General features: G+C 37.0%; 1 pseudogene; it reads left to right on the forward strand.

Annotated features, from left to right (window-relative positions):
• Nucleotides 1–928: 928 nt before the first annotated feature.
• The window catches only part of LOC107582241 (diacylglycerol kinase beta-like), a 49,039-nt pseudogene continuing 43,310 nt past the window's right edge, over nt 929–6,657 (forward strand).

The raw sequence follows: 6,657 nt of genomic DNA on the forward strand, positions 1-6,657 counted from the left end.
TTATAAAATATTCCTATTTCAAATAAAAGCTGTTCTTTTGAACTTCAAAGAATCCTGAAGAAAAGTTAACATGGTTAAATGATAACAGTAAGAAAACATATTATATTTTTTATATTTATTATATATCAACGTATTAAAATCATTTCTGAAGGATCATGTGTCACTGAAGACTGGAGTAATCGCTGCTAAATCTGCAAAAAAAAAAAGTTAAACTATTTTAATAAATATTCTGCATTATTCTAAATGTGGTTAATGTGTCCTTTTTTTAAAGGTATAATCTTTGAAAAAGTAAAAAAAAAAAAATTGTTCTGCATATTCATAAAAATGTTTAATTTGTTCTAAAAACAAATCTTTAAAATATATTCAACTAAATTATAAAAATATTCTGCATATTTCTGAATGTGGTTAATTTGTTCTACCAATTTTTTTGCCAAAAAATATAACTTAAAAAAAAAAAAGTAATCTGTTTTGCAGATTTATTTATTTATTTTGATTGCTTCTTCAGAGTCATGATTAAACAAATGTTTATCACTCTCTGTCAGACAACAAAGAAGCACAATAAACCCAGAACATGAAAAAGGATGTTAATTGTGAAACAACACTAGTTTAGCATCATTTGATGATGTTTGTTATATATAAAGTTAATATACAATGTAAACAGCATTTTCATATTAAGGGGTCTTTAGTTGGCTGAGACTGGTAGGTGTCTCTACAGTAGGTCCGAAAAGATAGACATCTTCTACCCTAACTCACCCTCAATAGGCTGCATCCTTCCAGTATCGCATCCTAGATCCACTGCCTGCTAAATGGCAAGATGGAGAGAATCAAGGGGAAAAAGAGGAAGGGAGGGGGGAGTGTGTGTGATGCGAGCAGAGGCACGAGAACTGATTGTTGCAGATGAGTAGATTACTCTCCCTCTCTCCAGCGCTCCTCTCTCACGCTCGTTTTCCCATAGATACAAACACAGTGGCTCTCTTAGAAGAGATGGGGGTGATGTCCCCTCCAGACGATGCAGGAAAACACATAACGTTCCTGTTGGATCTCTGCTGTTGACTTTGAGAATCATCAGGTGAGTGGAACTCTGTTTTGCACTTGTTTTTGTGGGAAAGGGAATTGTGTTCAATCCGTTACCAGTGACAACTTGATGGAGCTCTTGACTGTTTTTGCATTGCTCATACAGGCTGTATTGCAGACCGATAGTGACAGGATTGAATAAACACTGTTGTATTTGATGTTTCGTGCTTATGGTCATGTAATACATAATTTGTAAGATTGTGAGCTTGTTGTTGGTATTTTAACGGTGAGCTGTGAGTAAAAGCCATTTTGAATGTGGGTTAAGTTCAAGACGAGGCCAAGATCATCCATTTTTCGTAGCCTGAGGTAATGCTGAGAAGAGTTGGTTTTGGGTTCTTGACATGGCAAGCAGTTTTATTCATAAATACAGATTATCCTTCATGAAAGACACTTGCCTCAGGCACTTCCTGCTCTTGTCGCAAGACGTTCAGAGGCATGACAGGATGTGGAATTGAGTTGCAGAGTTTTCCTTAAGTAGTGAGGCTTGTAGAATACTTCAGAAATTGATGAGTGCACAAGCTCATTTTATTTCAGATTCTTCCTTTCTATGTGGCAGTCATAATTTTTTATGAACCTCTATGAATGTTTTGGCACAGGAGGCCTAATCATAGTTTAACTGTAATAGTTTTTGCAAAATAAGGTGAAACTGGTTAGATCAGTGCAAATATGGTTTCTATAAAACAAATATTTGCTACAAAAATATCGGCTGATATTAGAGGTTTTTTAAAATATCGGTTGCAATTGATATTGAATATTCAATTGTACAATATTATTTGCCATATTTTTACATCTAGATTACCTTTGCCATCATCTAACACTTAGTTAATCTTAAAGTTAATATTTATGATCACTAATAACTTATTAAATGCAGTCTTTAGCTCATTTTAAAATGAATATTAATTTTTCATACTGTACTTTATAGTGCCTAAATTCACATATAAAATGGTTGTTTTTATTTATTTTTTGTTATTTTGTTTGTTTTATTTTATCAGTGCATCCTTGTAACTGAAACTGTATACTTGCTCCTCTAATAGATTATTCATTTGGAATCTACATTGTATCTATAAAAGATCAGTTATTAAAAATGTTATTGTAAAACCATGATTCATTTTCATAAGGGATATAGACCGATATCTCACTTATAGGTATTTTCATTTTTTTGATAATACATTTTATCTTGAATAACAAAAAAATATCTACATTGCATGTTAAGCTAAAATGTGGCTGATAATTGGAGATTTTTATTTTATTTTTTTAATTAATATATTTATTCAGTAAGGACACATTTCTATTCATCAAATAATCCTGAAAAATTACCAGTTTCCACAAAAATATTAAAACACACAACTGTTTTCAGCATTGATAATAGTTTCTTGAACACCAAATCAGCATATTAGCATATTATGATGAATTCTGAAGGATCATGTGACACTGAAGACTGGTGTGATGAATTCAGCTTTACCATCACATGAATAAATTACATTTTAAAATATATTAACATAGAAAAAAAATCTATTTTGAACTGTAATAATATGTCACAATATTACTGTTGTTACTGTAGTTTTGGTTAGCCTAAATGTAGCCTTGGTGAGCATAATATACTTATTTTTAGACTTTTGAATGATAGTTTTCTAATACTGTTGGGACCCAGTCATGCTTGTACAGTACAAAGCAGTGCTTCACATCAATCAGTGCCAGTCACTGAGGTCAAGTCTAACTGTGACTTCAGTACTGACTGGCATGATGTTGCACATTCAATTATTTGATGGCATGATGGGACAGATACTCTTCTTGTTGTTCTGTAATAACCGATACCAAGTACAGAATCACAAAAACAGCTTTACACATATACATGAAATGAGAAATAAAACTAGACTATATTACACAAGATGATTGACAGTTTTCTCATTCTCTCCACAGAGGCTGAGCTGGTGGATTTTATGTAACAGAGACAGATAAACACTGGACAGCATGTCGAATGAAGAAAAGTGGGTCACTTTGAGTCCAAATGAATTCTCTCTTCTTCAAGACTATGCGCAATGTAAGGCTTTTATTCTGTAATTCTTCAGTTGGTTAGTCTAGACAAGGGGTCTCCAAACTCTGTCCTGGAGGGCCGGTGTCCTGCAGAGTTTTGCTCCAACCCTAATTAAACATACCTGAACCAGCTAATTAAGGTCTTACTAGACATATTAGAAACTTCCAGGCAGATGTGTTGAGGCAAGTTGGAGCTCAACTCTGCAGGACACCGGGCCCCCAGGACTGAGTTTGGGGACCTCTGACTATATGCACGGAATGTTCTTTAGAACTTCCGCATAAAGATAAGCCAGCTCGTAAACTTCCGAGAAACATCATCTGATGTTGTGGTATATATAGGTAGAGACTCATAAGACCCGTACAGAAACCTCTCCTGCCTCGTCCTTTTCAGAAACTGAGAAACAAAATAATGGCATCACTGTAAATGATGAAAGCGACATTAACATACAATTTTTGTTTTTTGTTTTATTTAACAACATATTGGCTAATTTTAAATGCTGAGCCTGGTAATCCCAGAAGAGTACCCAGACACGTAATTGTACATTTAAATGTTTACAACTAAACACTGTTTAAGCTAACGTTAGCTAACTAGTGATGCTATCTTGTAAATGACATCATAATGGTATTCTTGATAATTGATAACTTGCTTTCATATTCATGAATATAACTGAATATGAACACAGGGTTCCAACTTTGGTTGCCTGACTGGACTGAAATTATGCTGCGTTCACGCCATATCGAAATTACCGTAATTTCGAGATAAAAGCACGTGACGTTCTACTCGGAGCTGTTGATGTCCTCGGACTCGGAATTATGCTTTTCTATGGCAACACTATCAATGCCTAAACAGAGCCTGCGGTGGTCAGGTGGTACAGCGGTCACGTGGTACAAGTCGTAGCTCTCAGAAAACTCCCAGTTCACAAGTTGAAATTACGAGTTCTACGAGGACGTGAACGCTTTTTACAAGTTGGAGTCTCGTAATTACGGGAATTCCGATATGGCATGACTTAACGCACCTTTAGTTACAGTTGTGCAGTAAAATTCACTTTAAAGATTCACTTTTCATTCATGAAGATAACATGAAAAATGTGCCAAAAATGGTGAAAAAAAAAGTCTTTTTAAGATGAAAATGACATGAACTTAGCATTATAACCAGTAGATGACAGCAAAGGATCACTCATTAGCTCGGTTGCCATTTCAACTCCCTAGTTTTTTCACGTATTGCTTTTGGATTTATTATAAAAATGACTACTGTAACACATTTTAGTACTTTTACTGTACTGAAGTAAAAAGTATGGCAAGTGCAGTAATTCACAAAGTCTCATGTCATTGAAAAAAATTAATAAAATGAAGCCCAGACACCAACAGCCTAGAAGGGTTAATTATTTAAAAACTTAAGATAACTTCAAATTAAATAAGTTAATTGTTAATATTATAGCAATTAAATAATAATGCATTCAATATTTTGAAATATTTTTAGATTTAGTTTAAAAACTACATTTTTAAAGTTTTATCTTTAACTGTAGAAGCTGTGAAATACATTTAGCCAATTCAGACTGGCTACTGTAGTTTTGTTACTCTGAATTTACTCTGAATCACTTAATGCACAGCTCTATTTTGACATTGGCTCGTCAGATGTTTTGTTCCGCCATTGCTTTATCACTGTCAATCATAGTAATGACTCGCAGAATAATTTAGCGGATTAAATTTTTGTTTGTCATTCCTGAAAGAGTATACGGTAGTATATAGTATACAGCATGGTCCTCTTAGACAAACAAAACTTTTCTTCAAATTGTGAATGGATTGTGTAGAGAAACCGAGCAAAGACCGCTCCCCTTATAGCACAGCTGATTTTGACAGTTGACCGGAAATGACTGAGCTGGCTTATCTAAAACCAGGAAGTAACCGTGCATATAGTCCAATATTCCAATATGTCCAATATTTGTTTATCAATGCATGATGCATAATATGGTTTAATCCAGGTATATGTTTCCTAAAGAACATTTCTGAGATGGAAGTGCCAAATAATACTGTTTCAATATGGTTTATTCTTCACTGTCCAAAGAGCATCTTCCACCCACTAAACATCCTTGTGGAGACACGATAACAGACTGCCATTTCACTGGTATGAAAATCGAACCATATAACGGCATTTGTGCACGTGTCACTTAAGGAAATGGCATTTCCTGGTTGGAGTTTAAGGTTAAGACTTCAATCTAATCTAATCGGTACCAGACTATGAGGGGAGAGAAAATTCTGACTGACAGTTATTAATTCCCCTACATACATAATCCATCCATGATGAACGTTGATTCCTTTGAGTGCTAATGCTGCGGTGGGAGTCAGTCTGAATGAAGTGTCACCTATAATCTCTTTTTTGAGGAAACGGTTAGAAAAACCCAGTGTTTGCTGTCAAAGTAGACCATATTTCACCATTATTTATTACATTTACCATTAAGATAAAGAGATAAAACTATTCTTAGACTATTTTAGTAGCAATAATCTGCTTGACATGACAATAATAAAGGATTTGATTACACACCAATTCAAAAACTAACCACATAAAGATGAAGATACAGATTTGTGCTGTTTTGATTACCCTAAAACCTGCATTCATACATAACAAATCAACTGTCAACGAGAGGATCTTTCATTATGTATGCAGAGAACAGAGATTGTCTGCATTTAATTGAGTAATCTGAATAATTGATACCCCAGAGCCCACTGTTTCCTGTGCTAGGCCAGGGCTTTTTTCATTCTAATTGACTTGCATGCAGTACGACAATATAGGTCAGTAGTGAAGAGGAAGGAGGGATATGAAGGTTTGAAAGTTGTGAACTCTAGTATCATTGGACTCCACAGACATCTGATCGACTGAAAGATACACTCTGGTGAATCTCTGCTGTTTTAAAAATGTGGAGTTAAAACCAAACTTATTGTATGGAGTTTGGGAGGTAGGGTGGCATAGTGGTTCCCATTCAGTCAGTCACGTTCTACGTTACGTCAGTGACTGACGAATTGGGATCTCGCCCGATAGCCCAATCACCTTCGAGTGTAAACTAAACAAGCCAATGACAGTTGACGTGCGTGTTTCGCAAACGCACACCCACCAGGCCAAGGCGTTAAAGCAGTTGCACGAGGGTGGTGCTGACTCAGGTGTGCTGCAGGAACTGCGCACGGCGACGGACCTCGCGCTAAGGGCGACGAAAGTCACGGCGCAGGCCCTGGGTCAGACGATGTCCACATTGGTGGTCCAGGAGCGCCACCTGTGGCTGACCTTGGCGGATATGAGGGAGACCGACAAGCATCGCTTCCTGGACTCCCCAATCTCCCAGGCCGGCCTATTAGGCGACGCGGGGGAGGGCTCTGCCCAACAGTTCTCTGCTGCACAGAAGCAGACGGAGGCATCTCAACACATCCTGCCCCGGTGGTCGGCTGCTGTAGCCACCTCACCGCCGGCTGCAGCCCCTCTGTCTGCTCGTCGCCGAGAGCGCCCTCCTGTGGCCTCTATCTCCGCTCCAGCTCGGCCGCAGCCGCAGCCTTCCCAAC

This window comes from Sinocyclocheilus grahami, unplaced genomic scaffold (assembly GCF_001515645.1).
Source record: "Sinocyclocheilus grahami isolate Dianchi unplaced genomic scaffold, SAMN03320097.WGS_v1.1 scaffold42.1, whole genome shotgun sequence".
NCBI classification, from domain to species: domain Eukaryota; kingdom Metazoa; phylum Chordata; class Actinopteri; order Cypriniformes; family Cyprinidae; genus Sinocyclocheilus; species Sinocyclocheilus grahami.